This window comes from Bubalus bubalis, chromosome 8, assembly GCF_019923935.1.
Source record: "Bubalus bubalis isolate 160015118507 breed Murrah chromosome 8, NDDB_SH_1, whole genome shotgun sequence".
Lineage (NCBI taxonomy): Eukaryota > Metazoa > Chordata > Mammalia > Artiodactyla > Bovidae > Bubalus > Bubalus bubalis.
In genome coordinates this window covers 77,299,308-77,320,724 of record NC_059164.1, presented here as the reverse complement: position 1 = coordinate 77,320,724, position 21,417 = coordinate 77,299,308, and the positions used below count along the sequence as shown (strand labels likewise).

Below are 21,417 nucleotides of genomic sequence, written 5' to 3'. Positions count from 1 at the left end.
AAGACTGCATAAATTATGCCATAAGAATTTATATTTTTAATGTAAAGTAATTTGCATTTTCAAAATTGTTTTATAGAACAAGTGCCAAATTAAGGAACAGGAAGAGACTGGATGTACAAAATGTTCTAATATGGCTATCAAAGCATATGCAAATCAAAAATCTTCTTGCTATAATATAAAAATACAAAATCCAGGCCATATAAAAATGCAGAATCCCAAGCCATTATCCAGAAGGACAGAGAAGTTTTTGTTACAAATCAAAAATAAGACTCTTTGAAGTCTCTAAGTAGCAATAAACACATTAATCTCATTGGCAAATTATTGCTTCTTAAAATAAAAATAATTTTATAAACTTTGAAAATTGGCTAGATTTTAAATCTTGAAGTATAACAGAAGGGCACTTTACCTGGAAATTAAATTAGAATAATAAAATAACAAAGCTTTGTTTTGTCCATTTTTCTCTTTATTTTTTCCTTTTAGTGTTTACTTTTATGAGAGTGGAGGTATATGACTGATTACCTGGAATCTATTTTAATAACACATGTCTTTTGGAGTTATGATTCAGTTTAGAATTAGCTAATTGCTATTATATAGGGCTTCCCTGGTGGCTCAGCGGTAAAGAAAAGATTCTGCCTGCAATGAAGGAGACTCGGGTTTGACCCCTGGGTCAGGAAGATTCCCCTGGAGGAGGAAAGTGCAACCCATGCCAGTATTTTTACCTGGGAAATCCCATGAATAGAAGTCTGGTGGGCTACAGTTCTTGGGTCACTAAAGAATCAGACATGACTGAGCAACTAAACAACATTAATTTATGTGGTTTTTTTGAAGGCCTGATTAAATCAGATTTTTAAAGTACTAATAAATTAGAAACATTCAAAACACATATTATCTGTACTCTCCAAGGAGTTAAATGCATGATAAAGTACAAAAGAAAATAACTCCTGACTTCTTTCCTATTCTGTGACATAATTTATTCCTAGAGGGTACCTAGCTGTGTGACTATAGTAATAATTGTAATATGAGAAGTAAAAAGACGCAAATGTTAGCACTGACAAAAGAAAGACTTAGTGGAATTTTAGCTTTACCTATCCTGTGGCTCAGATCATGAACTCCTTATTGCAAATTCAGACTTAAATTGAAGAATTTAGGTAAGACCTAAATCAAATCTCTTACGATTATACAGTGGAAGTGACAAATAGATTCAAGGGATTAGATCTGATAGACAGAGTGCCTGAAGAACTATGGATGGAGGTTCATAACATTGTACAGGAGGCAGTGATCAGAACCACCCCCAAGAAGAAGAAATGCAAAAAGGCAAAATGGTTGTCTGAGGAGGCCTTACAAATAGCTGAGAAAAGAAGAGAAGCAAAAGGCAAAGGAGAAAAGGAAAGATGCGCACATCTGAATGCAGAATTCCAAAGAATAGCAAAGAGAGATAAGAAAGCCTTTCTCACTGATCAGTGCAAAGAAATAGAGGAAAACAATAGAATGGGAAATATCTCTTCAAGAAATTTAGAGATACCAAGGGAACATTTCATGCAAAGATGGGCTCAATAAGGAAAGAAACAGTATGGACCTAACAGAAGCAGAAGATATTAAGAAGAGGTGGCAAAAATACACAGAAGACTATACAAAAGTTATACTATATATAATAATCCTATATATACTATATATAATGAGCTATATGAGTATAATGAGTATAGCTATACTATATATATATATTACACTATATATAATATATATAATGAACCAAGGCGAGCGGTGGCTGCGTGGCACTGGAGCGGCCCTCTGGAGATACCCCACATCCAAGGTCAGAGAAACCCAGTAAGATGGTAGGCACTGGAGCAGCTGTGAGGAGATAACCCACGTGCAAGGGCAAAGAAGCCCCAGCAAGATGGTAGGAAGGGCGAATTCTTGTTTAGAATCAAACCCCATTCCCACCAGAGATGCTCAGAGGGCTCAAACAAACCTTGTGCACACCAGGACCCAGGGACCCCACAGAGACTGAGACAGAACTGTGTTTGAGCGTCTCCTGTGGAGGTACGGGTCAGCAGTGAACTGCCACAGGGAAGGGCTCTGGGTGCAGCAGACCTGGGTGTGGCATAATCCCTCTTGGAGGAGGTCACCATTAACCCCACTGTACAGCAGCCAGAACTTACAGAAGACTGGGAGATAGATTCTTGGAGGGCACAACAGAACCTTGTGCACCAGGACCAAGGAGAAAGGAGCAGTGACCCACAAGAGACTGTCCCGGACTTGCATGTGGGTGTCCGAGAGTCTCAGGTAGAGGCGTGGGTCGGTGGTGGCCTGCTGCAAGGTTGGGGGCACTGAGTGTAGCAGTTCATGCATGGGATCTTTTGAGGTAGGTCACCATTATCTTCATTACCTACACCATAGTTTAGTTCAGTTCAGTTCAGTTGCTGAGTTGTGTCCAACTCTTTGCAACCCCATGAATCGCAGCACGCCAGGCCTCCCTGTCCATCACCAACTCCTGGAGTTCACTCAAACTCATGTTCATCGAGTCGGTGATGCCATCCAGCCATCTCATCCTCTGTCGTCCCCTTCTCCTCCCGCCCCCAATCCCTCCCCAGGGTCTTTTCCAGTGAGTCAACTCTTTGCATGAGTGGCCAAAGTATTGGAGCTTCAGCTTCAGCATCAGTCCTTCCAATAAACATCCAGGACTGATCTCCTTTAAGATGGACTGGTTGGATCCCCTTGCAGTCCAAGGGACTCTCAAGAGTCTTCTCCAACACCACAGATCAAAAGCATCAATTCTTCTACCCTCAGCTTTCTTCACAATCCAACTCTCACATCCATACATGACCACAGGAAAAACCATAGCCTTGACTAGACGGACCTTTGTTGGCAAAGTAATGTCTCTGCCTTTGAATATGGTATCTAGGTGGGTCATAACTTTCTTTCCAAGGAGTAAGCGTCTTTTAATTTCATGGCTGCAATCACCATCTGCAGTGATTTTGGAGCCCAAAAAATAAAGTCTGACACTGTTTCCACTGTTTCCCCATCTATTTCCCATGAAGTGATGGGACCAGATGTCATGATCTTTGTTTTCTGAATGTTGAGCTTTAAGCCAACTTTTTCACTCTCCTCTTTCACTTTCAAAAAGAGGCTTTTTACTTCCTCTTCACTTTCTGCCATAAGTGTGGTGTCATCTGCATATCTGAGGTTATTGATATTTCTCCCAGAAATCTTGATTCCAGCTTGTGCTTCCCCCAGCCCAACATTTCTCATGATGTACCCTGCATATAAGTTAAATAAGCAGGGTGACAACCTTGACGTGCTCCTTTTCCTATTTGGAACCAGTCTGTTGTTCCATGTCCAGTTCTAACTGTTGCTTCCTGACCTGCATATAGGTTTCTCAAGAGGCAGGTCAGGTGGTCTGGTATTCTCATCTCTTTCACAATTTTCCACAGTTGCTTGTGATCCACACAGTCAAAGGCTGTGACATAGTCAGTAAAGCAGAAATAGATGTTTTTCTGGAATTCTATTGCTTTTTCCCTGATCCAGCAGATGTTGGCAATTTGATCTCTGGTTCCTCTGCCTTTTCTAAAACCAGCTTGAACATCTGGAAGTTCACGGTTCACATATTGCTGAAGCCTGGCTTGGAGAATTTTGAGCATTACTTTACTAGCATGTGAGATGAGTGCAGTTGTGAGGTACTTTGAGCTTTCTTTGGCATTGCCTTTCTTAGGGATTGGAATGAAAACTGACCTTTTCCAGTCCTGTGGCCACTGCTGAGTTTTCCAAATTTGCTGGCAGATTGAGTGCAGCACTTTCACAGCATCATCTTTCAGGATTTGAAATAGATCCACTGGAATTCCATCACCTCCACTAGCTTTGTTCATAGTGATGCTTTCTAAGGCCGACTTGACTTCACATTCCAGGATGTCTGGCTCTAGGTGAGTGATCACACCATCGTGATTATCTGGGTCATAAAGATCTTTTTTGTACAGTTCTTCTGTGTATTCTTGCCACCTCTTCTTAATATCTTCTGCTTCTGTTAGGTCCATACCATTTCTGTCCTTTATTGAGCCCATCTTTGCATGAAATGTTCCCTTGGTATCTCTAATTTTCTTGAAGAGATCTCTAGTCTTTCCTATTCTGTTGTTTTCCTTTATTTCTTTGCATTCCATCACTGAGGAAGGCTTTCTTACCTCTCCTTGTTATTCTTTGGAACTCTGCATTCAGATGCTTATATCTTTCCTTTTCTCCTTTGCTTTTCACTTCTCTTCTTTTCACAGCTATTTGTAAGGCCTCCTCAGACAGCCATCTTGCTTTTTTGCATTTCTTCTCCACGGGGATGGTCTTGATCCCTGTCTCCCATACAATGTCATGAACCTCTGTCCATAGTTCATCAGGCACTCTGTCTATCAGATCTACACCCTTAAATCTATTTCTCATTTCCACTGTATAATAATAAGGGATTTGATTTAGGTCATACTTGAATGGTCTAGTGGTTTTCCCTACTTTCTTCAATTTAAGACAGAATGTGGTCCAGTGGAGAAGGGAATGGCAAAGTACTTCAGTATTCTTGCCTTGAGAACCCCATGAACAGTATGAAAAGGCAAAATGATAGGATACTGAAAGAGGAACTCCCCAGGTCGGTAAGTGCCCAATATGCTACTGGAGATCAGTGGAGAAATAACTCCAGAAAGAATGAAGGGATGGAGCCAAAGCAAAAATGCCCAGTTGTGGATGTGACTGGTGATAGAAGCAAGGTCCAAAGCCTGTAAAGAGCAATATTGCATAGGAACATGGAATGTTAGGTCCATGAATCAAGGCAAATTGGAAGTGGTCAAACAGGTGATGGCAAGAGTGAATGTTGACATTCTAGGAATCAGTGAACTAAAATGGACTGGAATGGGTGAATTTAACTCAGATGACCATTATAGCTACTACTGTGGGCAGGAATACCTTAGGAGAAATGGAGTACCCATCATAGTCAACAAGAGCCCGAAATGCAGTACTTGGATGCAATCTCAAAACGACAGAATGATCTCTGTTCATTTCCAAGGCAAACCATTCAATATCACAGTAATCCAAGCCTATGCCCCAACCAGTAATGCTGAAGAAGCTGAAGTTGAATGGTTCTATGAAGACCTACAAGACCTTTTAGAACTAACACCCAAAAAGATGTTCTTTTCATTATAGGGGACTGGAATGCAAAAGTAGGAAGTCAAGAAACACTCTTATGGCAAATTTGGCCTTGGAGTATGGGATGAAGCAGGGCAAAGGCTAATATAGTTGTGCCAAGAGAACGCACTAGTCATAGCAAACACCCTCTTCCAACAACACAAGAGAAGACTCTACACATGGACATCACCAGAATGTGAACACCAAAATCAGATTGATTATATTCTTTGCAGCCAAAGATGGAGAAGCTCTATACAGTCAGCAAAAACAAGACCAGGAGCTGACTGTGGCTCAGATCATGAACTCCACCATAGTTTGGCCCCAGGTAAATAGCAGTAAAGTAATGCTCAAAATTCTCCAAACCAGGCTTCAGCAATACGTGAACCATGAACTTCCAGATGTTCAAGCTGGTTTTAGAAAAGGCAGAGGAACCAGAGGTCAAATTGCCAACATCTGCTGGATCAGGGAAAAAGCAATAGAATTCCAGAAAATATCTATTTCTGCTTTATTGACTATGCCAAAGCCTTTGACTGTGTGGATCACAAGCAACTGTGGAAAATTGTGAAAGAGATGAGAATACCAGACCACCTGGCCTGCCTCTTGAAAAACCTGTATGCAGGTCAGGAAGCAATAGTTAGAACTGGACATGGAACAACAGACTGGTTCCCAATAGGAAAAGGAGTTCGTCAAGGCTGTATATTGTCACCCTACTTATTTAACTTATATGGCGAGTATATCATAAGAAACGCTGGGCTGGAGAAAGCACAAGCTGGAATCAAGATTGCCGGGAGAAATATCAATAACCTCAGATATGCAGATGACACCACTCTTATGGCAGAAAGTGAAGAGGAAGTAAAAAGCCTCTTTTTGAAAGTGAAAGAGGAGAGTGAAAAAGTTGGCTTAAAGCTCAACATTCAGAAAACTAAGATCATGACATCTGGTCCCATCACTTCATGGGAAATAGATGGGGAAACAGTGTAAATAGTGTCAGACTTTATTTTTCTGGGCTCAAAAATCACTGCAGATGGTGATTGCAGCCATGAAATTAAAAGACGCTTACTCCTTGGAAGGAAAGTTATGACCCACCTAGATAGCATATTCAAAAGCAGAGACATTACTTTACCAACAACAGTCTGTCTAGTCAAGGCTATGGTTTTTCCAGTGGTCATGTATGGATGTGAGAGTTGGATTGTGAAGAAAGCTGAGGGTAGAAGAATTGATGCTTTTGAACTGTGGTGTTGGAGAAGACTCTTGAGAGTCCCTTGGACTGCAGGGAGATCCAACCAGTCCATCCTAAAGGAGACCAGACCTGGGTGTTCATTGGAAGAACTGATGCTGAAGCTGAATACTTTGGCCACCTCATGTGAAGAGTTGACTCATTGGAAAAGACTCTGATGCTGGGAGGGATTGGGGGCAGGAGGAGAAGGGGACGACAGAGGATGAGATGGCTGGATGGCATCACCGACTCGATGGACATGAGTTTGAGTGAACTCCGGGAGTTGGTGATGGACAGGGAGGCCTGGCGTGCTGTGATTCATGGGGTCGCAAAGAGTCTGACACAACTGAGCGCCTGAACTTACTTACTTAAATAGAAGGGAGAGAACACAGCTCCACCCATCACCAGAAAATTGGATTCAAGATTTACTGAGTATGGCCCTGCCCATCAAAACAAGACCCAGTTTCCCCCTCTGTCAGTCTGTCCCATTAGGAAGCTTTCATAAGCCTCTTATCCTTCATCAGACAGTCTGAAAACCACAATCACAGAAAACTAACCAATCTAATCACATGAGCCACAGCCTTGTCTAACTCAATATAATGACTCAGATAACCACAATGATGTAACCACTCACCTAGATCTAGACATCCTGGAGTGCAAAGTCTAGTGGGTCTTAGGAAGCTTCACTGTGAACAAAGCTAGTGAAGGTGATAGAATTCCAACTGAGCTATTTCAAATCCTAAAAGATGATGCTGTGAAAGTGCTGCACTCAGTATACCAACAAATTTGGAAAACTCAACAGTGACCATGGAACTGGAAAAGCTCAGTTTTAATTCCAGTGTTGAAGAAGGGCAAGGCCAAAGGATGTTCAGACTACCACACAATTGCACTCATCTCACATGCTAGCAAAGTAATGCTCAAAATTCTGCAAGCTAGGCTTCAACAGTACATGAATTGAGAACTTCCAGATGTTCAAGCTGGATTTAGAAGAGGCAGAAGAACCAGAGTTCAAACTGCCAGCATCAGTTGGATCATAGAAAAAAGCAAGAGAATTCCAGAAAAAATGTCTACTTCTTCTTTATTGATTATGCTAAATCCTTTGACTGTGTGGATCACAAACAAACTGTGGAAAATTCTTAAAGAGACAGGAATAGCAGACCACCTTACCTGCTTCCTGAGAAACCTGTATGCAGGTCAAGAAGCAACAGTTAGAACTGGACACGGAACAACGAATGGATTCCAAATGGGAAAGGAGTACAACAAGGTTGTATATTGTCACCCTGCTTATTTAACTTATACACAGAGTACATCATGCAAAATGCCAGGCTGGATGAAGCACAAACTGGAATCAAGATTGCTGGAGAAATATCAATAACTTCAGATATGCAGATGACACCACTCTCCTATCAGTTCATGGCAAATAGATGGGGAAACACTAGAGACAGTGACAGACTTTATTTTTTTGAACTCCAAAATCACTCCAGATTGTGACTGCAGCCATGAAATTAAAAGATTCTTGCTCCATGGAAGAAAAGCTATGACCAACCTAAATAGCATATTAAAAAGCAGAGACATTACTTGGCAACAAAGGTCCATCTAGTCAAAGCTGTTGTTTTTCTGGTAGTCATGTATGGATGTTAGATTTGGATTATAAAGAAGGCTGAGCACCAAAAGTTTGATGCATTAAACTGTGGTGTTGGGGAAGGCTCTTAACAGTCCCTTGGATTGCAAAGAGAAACCAGTCAAACCTAAAGGAAATCAACCCTGAATATTCATTGGAAAGACTGATGCTGAAGCTGAAGCTGAAACTTCAGTACTTTGGCCACCTTATGTGAAGAGCCGACTCATTAGAAAAGACCTGCTGCTGGGAAAGATTGAAGGCAGGAGGAGAAGGGGATGACAGAAGATGAGATGGTTGGATGGTATCATCGACTCAATGGACATGAGTTTGAAAAAGCTCCAGGAGATGGTGAAGGACAGGGAAGCATGGTGTGCTGCAGACCATGGGTTCTCAACGAGTCTGACACCACTGAGCAACTGAACAACAAAAACTATCCTGACAAAATCTTACAATGTTGTATTATTATAGTAACTCAAATGTTATTTTTAAATTATTTTTTAGTTATTTCACCCTGTTGAGTCTTAGTTATGGTACTTGGGATCTTGGTTGCATCATGTGGGATCTTTCATTAAGGCCTGCAGTCTCTAGTTGTAGCATACAGGCTCAGGGGTGTGCAGCCTTCAGTAGCTGCATCATACATGCTTAGCTGCTCCACAGCATATGGGAACTTAGTTCCAGACCAGGGATGGAACCCGCATCCTCTTCACTGCAAAGAGGACCACTGGGGAAGTCCCTCAAATGTTATCTTTGTAATGTGTGCAATCTGGCTCAGCAGGCCAGTCCCAAGCCTTCAGGAGGAGCTCCCACAGTCCTTGTTGACCATGTGCTCCCAAAACAAATGTATAGTTACCAGGGGAGTAAGCGGGATGAGGGATAAATTGGGAGATTGGGACTGACTCACTCACGTGTCTGACTCTTTGTGACTCCATGGACAATATACAGTCCATGGAATTCTTCTGGCCAGAATACTGGAGTGGGTAGCCTTTTCCTTCTCCAGGAGATCTTCCCAACCCAGGGATCAAACCCAGGTCTACCGCATTGCCAGATTCTTTACCAGCTGAGCCACAAGTGAAGCCCGACATATACACACTTCTATATAGAAAGTGAAAGTGAAAGTGAAGTTGCTCAGTTGTGTCCGACTCTTTGTGACCCCATGGACACCAGGCTCCTCCGTCCATGGGATTTTCTAGGCAAGAGTACTGGAGTGGGTTGCCTTTTCCTTCTCCAGGGAACTTCCTGACCAAGGGATCGAACCCAGGTCTCCCATTTTGTAGACAGATGCCTTACCGTCTGAGCCACCAGGGAAGTCTACTATATATATATACTATATATATATACTATATATAAAATAGACAACTAATAAGAACCTATTGTGTAGTACAGGGAACTCATCTCAATACTGTATAATGACCTATATGGGAAAAGAATCTTAAAAAGATTGGACATATGTATATATATAATTGATTCACCTTGCTGTGCATCAGAAACTAACGCAACATTGTTAACCAACTATACTCCAATAAAAATTAATTAAAAAAAAAGAAGCCCTTCAGAAGTCCTTCTTGTCTTGCCAAGAGGAGGTGATTTCACAGGGAAGGTATCTTTGTTTTGATCTCTCCCCAGACCAGTTATATGTAGCTCCCTGTTCATCGTTGCTTCCCTTGGGTAGCAGGAAGAATAGCATAGTAGGCTTGGAAGGACCACAGATTATGGCCAAAAGAATTTTTCCCAAAGGGACTTCCTTTCTCCACCCATCTTTGGGTCAAGTCACATGATTATGGTCATGATTGCTGCCTTCTCACAGCTGTCCAGGCCTAAACCAGAAATCTGCAGTCATTTTTGACTGCTCGGTTTTGCTTCAGTTTCCTGTTCCCCCTCAGTACCACCAGTCACCAGGTCCTGCCTTGCCTCCAGCTCACACCTTCACATTCAGCCTTCTCTGTCTCTGCACTCACTTTCGGATTCACATCCTGACTGCTGCTTGCTCTGATTTCATCACTCTCTGCATTTGTCAGAAGAGTGAATATCAAAACCCCCTTTCAGAACATTATTTCCAAATCCTCTTTCATAATTTCCTCCTCCCAAATTAAAGAATAAACAACACAGTGTTCCTTGATTACACATAATAGAAATCTAAGCACCTAGCCCTGCTCTGAGGTTTTTGGGTTTTTTTTTTTTCAATTTTTTTGTATTTGAGTAGAGTTGATTAACAAAGTTTTTAACAACACTCCCTTAAGCATGGTGAGATGAAATTTACACAGGTCAGGGGTGGAGTTTGCCTCCCCTCGCCACCCTTCAGCAGGTGGCTTTAAGTGAGAGGCTTGTGGGCTCAATGGCCCTGTACTCTGAGATTTTGACCCTTCTCCTATAAAATGAAGTTAATGCACAGTCTCCACAATGACCCCATGAAGACTGAGAAAGCACACCTGAGGGGGGCCAGGCACATGTTTAGTATAGCCAGGTAGGCAGTCTAATAAGAAAGCTTTGAATGAGAGGTTGTGGTGCTTTTCTCTTTGGGGAATGGACATGGTGGTGCTTGTTGACAACTGTGAATTGAGTGGCTTATTTTGAGGGTTTCCTCTGGGGAAATCCTTTGCAGCCAGAGTTGGGGATCGAAGGACACCAAAGGAAAAGGAAGGGCTCCAGGAGAACTAGCTGACTCCCCCTTGTTAGAATTTCTGGCCAGTGCCAGCAATACAGCAGAACCAGAACAAGCCCTGCTGGAGCCAGAAGGTTCCCTAGATCTGCCCAGTTTAGCCACAGGGATTCCGCCAGGTCAACAATCCAGATGGTTCAGATGACATGTTGTTATAGCTTTTTATTTGAATCTGGATGTATTTCCACCGGGACCGCTCTGTGTTTTAGAACTGATATGGCTAAGAACTGCACTATGGGCTGCCATTTTCAGTCACTGTTTTCTTCTTTCCAAGGAGCTGTCTCCTTTCATATTGCAATAAATATTTGAATCATATGCTCTAAGAAAGTCTACTCCTTTGTAGGCAGAACTAGAAGACACATCTACCTTTCTTTCTTTCTTTTTCCCAATCTATATAACCTTATGGTGATCATGCTGCTTCACAGGTGTTCTTTTAGAAGCAGTGTGGCTCCATAAATATCTACATGATGCTGGGCATTTGATTATTATGCCACCTTATTTTGGGGCTTCCCAGGTGGCAGAGTGGTTAAAAAATCTGCTGCCAATGCAGGAGATGCAGGTTCCATCTCTGGGTCAGGAAGATCCCCTAGAGTAGGAAATGGCAACCCACTCCAGTGTTCTTCCCTAGAAAATTCCATGAACAGAGGAGCATGGCAGGCTACAGTCCATGGGGTCACAAAGAGTCAAACACGACTGAGCACGCATGGACTAGATTTTTATTACATAATTCCATGGAAGTCATAACTACCCCCATCGCTCATCCAGGTTCACACTATCCTAAAGGGAAACCATGTTCAAAATTGCACTTTACACAATCATGAAGTAATTTCAATATAGGTTATGACCATATTTGTATTTCTTAAATCTTGAGAAAAGAATATGCAGTTCACAGCAACACTCCTAAAATGCATTTCCTCTTTCACCTGTGTCCTTTAACCACACAGTCCTGCTGGTGTTCCCTCCCCCACTGAACTCTGTAAGCTTGGCTCACACTCAAGCTGATTTTCTTTCCTTCCTTGCTTCTTGCATGTTTTGCTTTAAAAAACTAAATGAATCATCTTACTAGAGAGAAGCCTCTGGAGTGGTAGAAAAGGAGCCCAGGCCACCAAAAACACAATCACTCACTCTTTAGCAGATCAGAGTGAAATGGTTGGAAATATTCATACACTAATAATGTCCGGGCTGCCAGAGGCCAACCTAAAGGTGCAGCAGTTCAGATTGAAAGGGGCCAATGAGGCAATGGAGTATGGCAGTGCAGGGGCAGGGATCCATATGGGAAGATGGGACATAGGAGTGAGGGGACACGCATAGCAGGCTTATCCTCAGCCCACCCAAGGTGAGAAGCCAAACTGTGTGCAGTCATCTCTTACCACATCAAATAGTCCATTACACCCGCAGGCATCAAAATTCATCTTCCGTCCATAGATTAAATATCTCACCATTAAAGAGTGACTAAGCATTGTTACAGAAAACAGCTACAAAAGATACAATCAAATCATTCAATTCAGATTTGCAACAACATATAAATGGTTCTGAGGAGAAGGCAATGGCACACCACTCCAGTACTCTTGCCTGGAAAATCCCATGGATGGGTGCAGTCCATGGGGTCGCTAAGAATCGGACACGACTGAGCGACTTCACTTTCACTTTTCACTTTCATGCATTGGAGAAGGAAATGGCAACCCACTCCAGTGTTCTTGCCTGGAGAATCCCAGTGACGGGGGAGCCTGGTGGGCTGCCATCTATGGGGTCGCACAGAGTCGGACACGACTGAAGTGACTTAGCAGCTTAACAGCAGATGGTTCTGACTTCTAACTGGTTACCTGTCAGACTCTCCCAGTGAAATGAAAGCTCTTAAATAAATGGCCAGGGCTCTAGGAACCCAAAATGAGGCTTTTCTAGATTAACTTGAGTTGCTATTTCAGTAAGAGCTCGTACAGCCTCACCCACCTCTCTGAATCCTACAGTGCTGGAGGCATGCTGTGGACTGGAATGGTATCAAGGGACTCCAATCTATAGGTGAAGGCTTGGTCCCTGCCCTCCGAGGTTCTTACTTTCCAGGAGTGGGGACAAAAACATACTTCTTACTGTGTCCTATATCAGTGAAGGAGACCTCCCAGCCTGGCTTTGGGGCCCATGGTTAATCAGCACCCACAGATAAAAGGAGCCAGTGGGTGGACTTGGCCAGTGGAAAGGAAGGACTGGCTTTGGCAGCCAAGTGGTAGAGAGCTCATTCTAGCACCTGCAAAGGCATGAAGGCATGGGGAGGTGAAAGTTGAAGGTGAAGTTCTGAGAAACAGGAGAAGGAGGAGGAAGGAGTTGAAGGTAGAGCTGGAGGAAGAGACATCATCAAGTCAGGAAGATTAAGTATGACCACAAATTCTTTGACATTTCTTTCATCAAGAGGCTAGGTCCATGTCTCCTTCTCTTGGGCCTGGGAGTCTCTATGACCCTGTGCTGGCTTTTATGTTGAAATGATGCTATGACCATTGGGATGCATGTGTCTGTTGAATTACTGTCTACTTTTTTCAATTCTTCTGCTCATTTTTTTAAACTTTTATTTATTTTTAATTGAAGGATAATTGCTTTACAATATTGTGTGGGTTCCTGCCATACATAAACATGTATCAGCCATTGGTATATATATGTTCCCTCCCTCTCTTTTGCTCATTTTTAAAACAAGTTGTTTGGGGTTTTTTTGATGTTAAGTTGTATGAACTGTTTATATGTATTAGATATTACCTTTTTCAGTCATATTATTTGCAAATATTTTCCCCCATTCAGTAGGATGTCTTTTTGTTTTGTCAATGGTTTCCTTTGCTGTGCAACCTAATTAAGTTTAATTAGGTCCCATTTGTTTATTTTTGCTTTTGTTTCCATTATTCTAGGAGACGGATCAAAAAAATATTGCTGTGATTTTCGTTGGTGAACACCTATGTTTTCCTTTAGGGTGGTTTTATAGTATCTGATCTTCCATTTAGGTCTTTAATCCATTTTGAGTTTATTTTTATATATGATGTTAGAGAATGTTCTAATTTTATTCTTTTACATGTAGTTGTCCAGTTATCCCAGCAACATTTATTGAAGAGACTGTCTTTCTCTTGTATATTCTCACCACCTTTGTCATAGATTAATTGACCATAGGAGCATGGGTTTATTTCTGGTGTTTCTATCCTATTCCATTGATCCATAGGTCTGTTGTTGTGCCAGTACCATACTGTTTTGATTACTGTAACCTTGTGGTATGATCTGAATATAGCCTTTTATTTTATGCTGCTAAGAGTACCATGAGGTGAGTGCTATCACCATTGCATTTGAGGACAAAACTTAGTCTGAGACATGGTAACTGATGTGGCAAGTGGTGGAGCTGGGATTTGAACCAGCCTTATCTGCTTGTGCTCATCAGCCCCAGGGGAGGATCTATGGGGATAGATAGAGATGAGGATGGAGACAGATGGGGATAGATGAGGATCTATGGGGATAGATGGGGATAGATGAGGATCTATGGGGATCTACTGGAGATGTGGGACATAGAGGGATGCTTGGTGAACTGAGGTCCATGAGGAGTTGGAAGGAACAGGATGCAGAGAACTGTTAAGGAGTCCAGCCTTCCCTGGAAGCCCTTGACCTACTATGGACTCTGGTCAGAAGTGTGGGTGGGCAGGCTGGGGACCAAAGAGAGAGAAGGAAAAAATGCTTTGTGTTGACCATTCTATAGGGACTCCATTCTATAGTGACTCTTTTCTGAATCAGAAAGGAAATAAGGAGAAACAAGAAGAACCCAGGAGTGATTTTTACCTATACAGACATGGTAGGGTCAAATTAGAACTTTACAAAACAGATTCTTTTTGTCCCTCTCAAAGCCACTCTATACACAGAATGCATCTCTTTAAATCACAGACACAAGGATGTAGAAACAACCAGGGCTGCAGAGGCCTTTCCACATCTCTGCCTCCAGAGAGGGTTTCAGTAAGATAAGGAGAGCATATTAGAGAGAAGTAGGTCAGAAAGAGAAAAATTAATATTGTATATTAATGTGTATATGTGGAATCTAGAAAAATGGTACAATTGAACCTATATTGTACACAAAGAAGAAGCAGACACAGATGTAGAGAACAAACATATGGATACCAAGGAGGCAGAAAAGGGATGGGATGAATTGGAAGATTGTGTTTGACATATATACCCTATTGACACTATGTATAAAATAGATAGCTAATGAGAACCTAGTGTATAGCACAGGGAACTCTGCTCAATGCTCTGTGGTGACCTAAATGGAAAGGCAATCTAAAAAAGAGTGGCTATACGTATATGTATGACTGATTCACCTTGCTGTACAGCTTCTGTAAGGCAACTATACTCGAATAAAAAATTTTAAAAATCTCCTTGAGACAGGAACAATAGCTTTCTCATAAAAGCCTGTGGCAGATCAGGGCAGACAGAGGCCAAATTGGCAGAAGAGTATGTGGGGCAGACAGGGAAACTGACCTAACTAAGACTCTGTGTCTGGACCTGCAGCCAGGTGTCTGAAGGACATGGCAAGCTCATTACCATAATGTCCAATTAGACACAGCAGATGGGCACAAGGTGACTCCAGCATCCCAGAAAGGTGCCTGTGCTTGTCCCTGGGGAATCTGTGCATGGCTCACAAGATGTCATCTCTGGGCTGTCATTTGGGTTAAGGCTGTTGTCCTGAATAGAGGAATAAGAACAATAACAGCAGCAACTAAGTATCTCTGAGCTTTCCCAATGTGCATGGCACCATGCTGAGTGCCTCAGACATCTTGTTCCATTTATCCTTCATGAAAATCCTAGGTGGCAGCTGTTATTTTTCCCTTTTTTGATAAGGAATCTGAGGTACAGGAATATAATGCAGTTGATCCAAGAGTCACTAGTAACAAACAAGTAGTGGGGCCAGGACTTGAACCCAGATAGTCTGACCTCCGAACCTGCTCTTTAGCCACCATGATGTCCTGATAAGACTAAAGTTGGCCAGAAAGGCTGCCACTAAAGTGGAGGTTCACTGTAGAGTTCCGGTCCTTTGGAGGGTAGGATGTTGGGTAATACACTAGATAGAACTCTGAAGTTGGAGTCCATGCTGGGGCTTTACCTCCCAGAGTGATTGGTGGGGAAATTGTCTGGGCATCACGGTAGGAACCAAGTTATCACTGGGCTGAGCAAATCCTTGACTAGAGGAAGGAAAGTTGAGATGGTTAACATATGGCTTTCCTCCCCTCCAGATGATTCTGAGTGGGGAGCTCCATAGACCCCACCATAAAAGCTATAGAGAAAGTCAAACTGGAAGACAGAGCCTATCCAAGATTTCAACCACTTCCTCCCACATAAATTCAGAATCTCCTCCATTTCAATGTATTTGTTATGTGTGTGTGAATCCAATTTGTGTACTCATTTTTTTAAATATTACTTACTCCCTATAGAAACATGAGAAAACTATCAAATGTCATCCATAGTTTTGGCAAAAATAACATTTTTAAAGATTTGTTTTTGTTGTTATTGCTGGTAGCATCTCCATTTGGAGGGGCTTAGTAAATATTTTTTCGTTTTATTTATTGGAATATAATTGCTTTACAATGTTCTGTTAGTTTCTGCTCTATGATGAAGTAAATCAACTATATGTATACTTATATCTCCTTCCTCTTGAGCCTCCCTCCCACCCACACCCATCTCACCCATCTAGGTCATCACAGAGTACTGAGTTGAGCTTCCTGAGCTTTTATAGCCGGTCTCCACTAGCTGTCTATTTTACACTTGGTAGTGTATGTATAGGGCTTCCCTGGAGGCTCAGTGGTAAAGAATGTGCCTGCTAAGTAGGAGACGGGGTTCGATCCCTGGGTCGGGAAAATCCCCCGGAGGAGGAAATGGCTACCCACTGCAGTATTCTTGCCTGGAGAATCCCATGGACAGAGGAGCCTGGTGGGCTGTAGCTTTTGGGGTCACAAAAGAGTTGGACATGACTTAGCAACTAAACAGCAGCAGTGGCGGCAGTGTACGATGATCCTCATCTCCCGACTTGTCCTACTCCCCTCTCACACCCTGTGCCTGCATGTCCATTCTCTCTGTCTTTGTCTCTATTCCTGCCCTGCAAATTGGTCATCTGTACCGTTTTTCTAGATTCTACATACATGCATTAATATACAATATTTGTTCAGTTAATGAATGAATGAAGTAAGCTAGAGCTCAAAATGTCTGTGCAGGAAGCAGAAGACTTGTGCTCAAGGGCAACGGCCATCATGTCTTATCTTTCCTACTAAGGGCCCCTGAGCCATCGAGATAGAGACAGGGAAACAGAGATGGAGAGTGGAAGCCAGGTGGCCCCTGGTCAGATACCACAAAGAGAACAGAGTCGACTGACCTACCCAGCTTCTTGGAATAGGGAGGCGGCAGAGAGGTACCACCTTTCAAAGCAGAGAACTCTGCTCTGTAGTGAACACAGCCTGGTCCACACTAGAAATTTGACTAAACGCTGCAGCACCTCCTCCCTTGATTGAGGGTAGGGGAGTGGATGCTAGAAGAACAGTGGGAAGGGGGATTTCCCCCTTTTCCACATCATTCTGAGCTTATACCTCTCTCTATTGACCCCCTGAGCCTTTCAGCCAAGTCTATAGTCATGCACAGCCGTAGGGTTCTTTGAGAGGATGGAGACCCACAGAAGGCAGGGAGATCCTGCCCATATACCACGTGTGCCTTCCAAGACACTTCCAAGACACTGCCACCATGTACCAGCCTGGGGCCAGTTCAGAGGTTACCCTCAGGACTTCTCTGACATTAGCCAATATAGGTCTCTAGTCAACTCTAAGGCCATTTTCAAATAACGCCAGCTATACTGTCCATACCAGCTTTGGACAGCTAGGAAAGAGTTCAGAATCCAAATATTATGTTAAAAGTACAGACTCCCTCACAAAATCTCATGTATCACAATTGCCCCAAATTCCAGAGTTGATACAGTACTCAAGAACACTGCTGCTGCTGCTAAGTCACTTCAGTCGCGTCCGACTCTGTGTGACCCCATAGACGGCCGCCCACCAGGCTGCCCCGTCCCTGGGATTCTCCAGGCAAGAACACTGGAGTGGATTGCCATTTCCTTCTCCAATGCATGACAGTGAAAGTGAAGTCACTCAGTTGTGTCTGACTCTTAGCGACCCCATGGACTGCAGCCCACTAGGCTCCTCCGTCCATGGGATTTTCCAGGCAAGAGTACTGGAGTGGGGTGCCATCGCCTTCTCCCAAGAACACTGCAAACCCCACAAAATCTAGAAGATGAAACCAGTGCCTCAATCCATGGTGGCAACTGCTAGTCTACGCCCTGTTTCCCTCTTTCCAAGCAAACCCAGAGTCTGCAGCATCTGGCCCATTGCTAATGACAGCTGTTACCTGATGGAAGAGGGCAGACAAAAAGGAAAAAGGAGCTAATTGTCTTTAACCTTTGCCAGAATGAATGCTAGTATCTCCCAGGTTGCTCAAGGCTAACGAGTCTATAATCCAAACCAGAGAACTTATATTATAAGCAGAGAATTTTATCTTATGCCTCCCACCTCCTTGGGGAAAAGGACAGCACCCTCACCCTCTACCAGAGAAGGACATACAGGAAACACTCCTATTTTTATACAAAATCTATCCATTTGAGCCCATAGACTTAAAGTGTTTTCATGGGACTCCTACTCCTTATATTTAAAATCTGTCAGTCTCTTTTTCTCTCTCTACATGAATAGTTAGCCCTGACAAAAAGAAACTTACTTTACACTCTGAGTTTTCTGTAACAGAGAACACAAATTTCTAGTGAAAACTAAGCCTTTAAGGCCTGAGCCTTTAACAAAGGAAAAGAGAAGTAGTAAAGGGACAGAAAAAATATGAAATACTTTTCAGAAGGGTAAGAATAGATTATGTCAAACCTAAAAACAAAAACAAACAATAATAGAAGGAAAAAACAATAATCAGATCAGATCAGATCAGTCTCTCAGTCGTGTCTGACTCTTTGCAACCCCATGAATCGCAGGACGCCAGGCCTCCCTGTCCATCACCAACTCCCGGAGTTCACTCAGACTCACGTCCATCGAGTCAGTGATGCCATCCAGCCATCTCATCCTCTGTCGTCCCCTTCTCCTCCTGCCCTCAATCCCTCCTAGCATCAGAGTCTTTTCCAATGAGTCAACTCTTCACATGAGGTGGCCAAAGTATTGGAGTTTCAGCTTCAGCATCATTCCTTCCAAAGAAATCCCAGGGCTGATCTCCTTCAGAATAGACTGGTTGGATCTCCTTTCAGTCCAAGGGACTCTCAAGAGTCTTCTCCAACACCACAGTTCAAAAGCATCAATACTTCTACCCTCAGCTTTCTTCACAGTCCAACTCTCACATCCATACATGACCACTGGAAAAACCATAGCCTTGACCAGACGGACCTTTGTTGGCAAAGTAATGTCTCTGCTTTTCAATATGCTATCCAGGTTGGTCATAACTTTCCTTCCAAGGAGTAAGCGTCTTTTAATTTCATGGCTGCAGTTACTATCTGCAGTGATTTTGGAGCCCCAAAAAATAAAGTCAGCCACTGTTTCCACTGTTTCCCCATCAAGCATAGGTTAATGCAAAGCTTCCAGGATAGTCCAAGGTCTCAGTGGGCACGCAGCTAAACTGAGTGCACGATGAAAAGAATTTCATAATGCCTGGTTCCTGCGCCTAAAGGAAGTGTAGAAGGGAGTGAGTAGTAGAGTAAGTACCATACAAACAAGAGCCTGAATTTGATGTGTGGAGGGTCTGCTATTACCTCTCCCACCTCCACACACTTTCCTCCAGGACAGTTCTTGGTCATCTGGTATAGACTCATCTCTGAACCTACCCAGAAAGAGATGCTGAACTTTCCAGTTCAGGCAAGTCAAACGGATGCTGGACAAATAGAGAGGGAGCCTCTGCCAGCTGAACAAAGGCAGCACTGTTAACCTGCCTTGATAGTCCCCTGGTTTTACAGGATGGCATCTGTGCCTCATCCATCACTTGCTTCTCTGACAGCCTGACACTAACTTGCCCTGACAGAGCATCTCATGTCTGCTGACTCTTCCCAGTTGACCTCCACAAATTGGCCAAATAGTCAAGATCAATGTCTCTACTCAGAAATGGATTTTTCCCAAGAGACAACAATCGCAGTAGACTCCAAAGCTGCAAATTTCTTTTCCCATGAAACCCACACCAATGGAGTGCAGTGTCCCTTTTTCAGGAAAGGAACTTGCTTACTGTGAAGGCTGCTTTTTTGGTATCAGGGATCCCTTAGAGGGACCCAGCATCCAGGTACTGTATCCCAGGTTAGAATTGTTGACCTAAAACAGACTGTCAGATATTGCTCCAGCTAAGGTCATTTATTCAGGATTAGCAGAGAATTGCAACCATGGTTCAGGGTCTGCAATCACGATGAGCCACTTGCAAGTCCTCTCACAGAAAGGGAAGGAGACCACTTATATAGAGAGGATAAGGAAGTTGGGAGGGCTGTGGTAAACAGAGAGGTCATGGCTTTTCGTTGGCTGAATCCTTGCCAGGAAAGAAGAGGAGTCTTTCTTCCTCCCGCTGATTCTGCTATCAGCACAGGGCATGAGTGCTCCCCCTTCTGGTCTCCCAACTCTATTTAATTTAGGTTTCTGTTTATTAATTTTTAGCAGAATCAACTGCAACTGAGAAACGCAGCAGCCAGTTCCATATGCAGCATGCCAGATGGCCTGGCATTTTCATATATGCTTTGAATTACCACGTCTGATGTGCCAGGAAGCCAAAATGGTGGGTGGGTTCTCCTGAGGCCCAGAATGCAGCTTTGAGTGCTCCTAGGCTGTGAAATTCTCCCCACAGAAAACCATGGTCATTCAGCCCATCTGCAGCTGACCAAGTTAGTCCCAACTGAGCAGCCAGTTGGGAAAAACTTAAATGATGTCTCCTAGATTCCAACGGAAACGGGTAGGGGTTGGTGGGGGTGGGGTGGGAAAGAGTGGTACCCTGAGAGGAAAGGGGGGAATTCAGGTAAGAACAGCTTTTTCCACTATGATGGTCTCCTGTATTTCTTGCCAAGGAAGCATACCCCTGAGGATTTCACCTTGTTGTGCAGCTTGTTCACAAGATTAAAATATGGTTGTCTGTGTTACATATCTGTATGAGTGGTGTCCCTGGATTTGGTAACACTTCAGACCTGTTATTAAGGTCACAGGAATATCTGGTGACCACATATCAGAAATTATTTTCTGCCTCATGCCGCCATTGCTAAGATCTGTGCATGGTCAAGGGTATACCCCTTTTAGCCCAAATGGTTACTGTACCCCTCCCAACCTCCAGAATAGCCCTGGGCTTGAATTCTGCCCTGCTTCACCATGAAATTGCATTGTATCTCATGCCCCAATATCATAAAACATGTACATCAATTAGATCTTCTAAAATACCCATGTTACATTCATCTGTGGCTGTCTCACATCCATCCAGTTTTGAAAGGTGATATTCAAAATCCCCCTGACTGTAAAGGATTCATTTGAAAGATTACATCCCTCCCTCCACCCCCATGCTTTCAAAAACTCTACCCTTCATACATCAGACCTATGCCTCTGAGGATATGAGGATATCAGTATATCCTCACACTCCTTGGCACCACTAATCTGCATAAAGTACCTAAGAAAATGACATACTTCCCAGAAAGACCTCTGGAACACCTCTGGCAGGTCAAGAGCTGACTCAGGACATACGTCATCATCATAGGATATGGGGAAGGGTCTCCACATGGCCCTCACCCTT

The 21,417-nt window shown here is 43.1% G+C and overlaps 1 protein-coding gene across 3 annotated transcripts in view; it reads left to right on the top strand.

Annotated features, from left to right (window-relative positions):
* Window positions 1-21,417, top strand: part of HECW1 (HECT, C2 and WW domain containing E3 ubiquitin protein ligase 1) — a 490,597-nt gene that overhangs the window by 228,905 nt on the left and 240,275 nt on the right. The window lies entirely within an intron of this gene.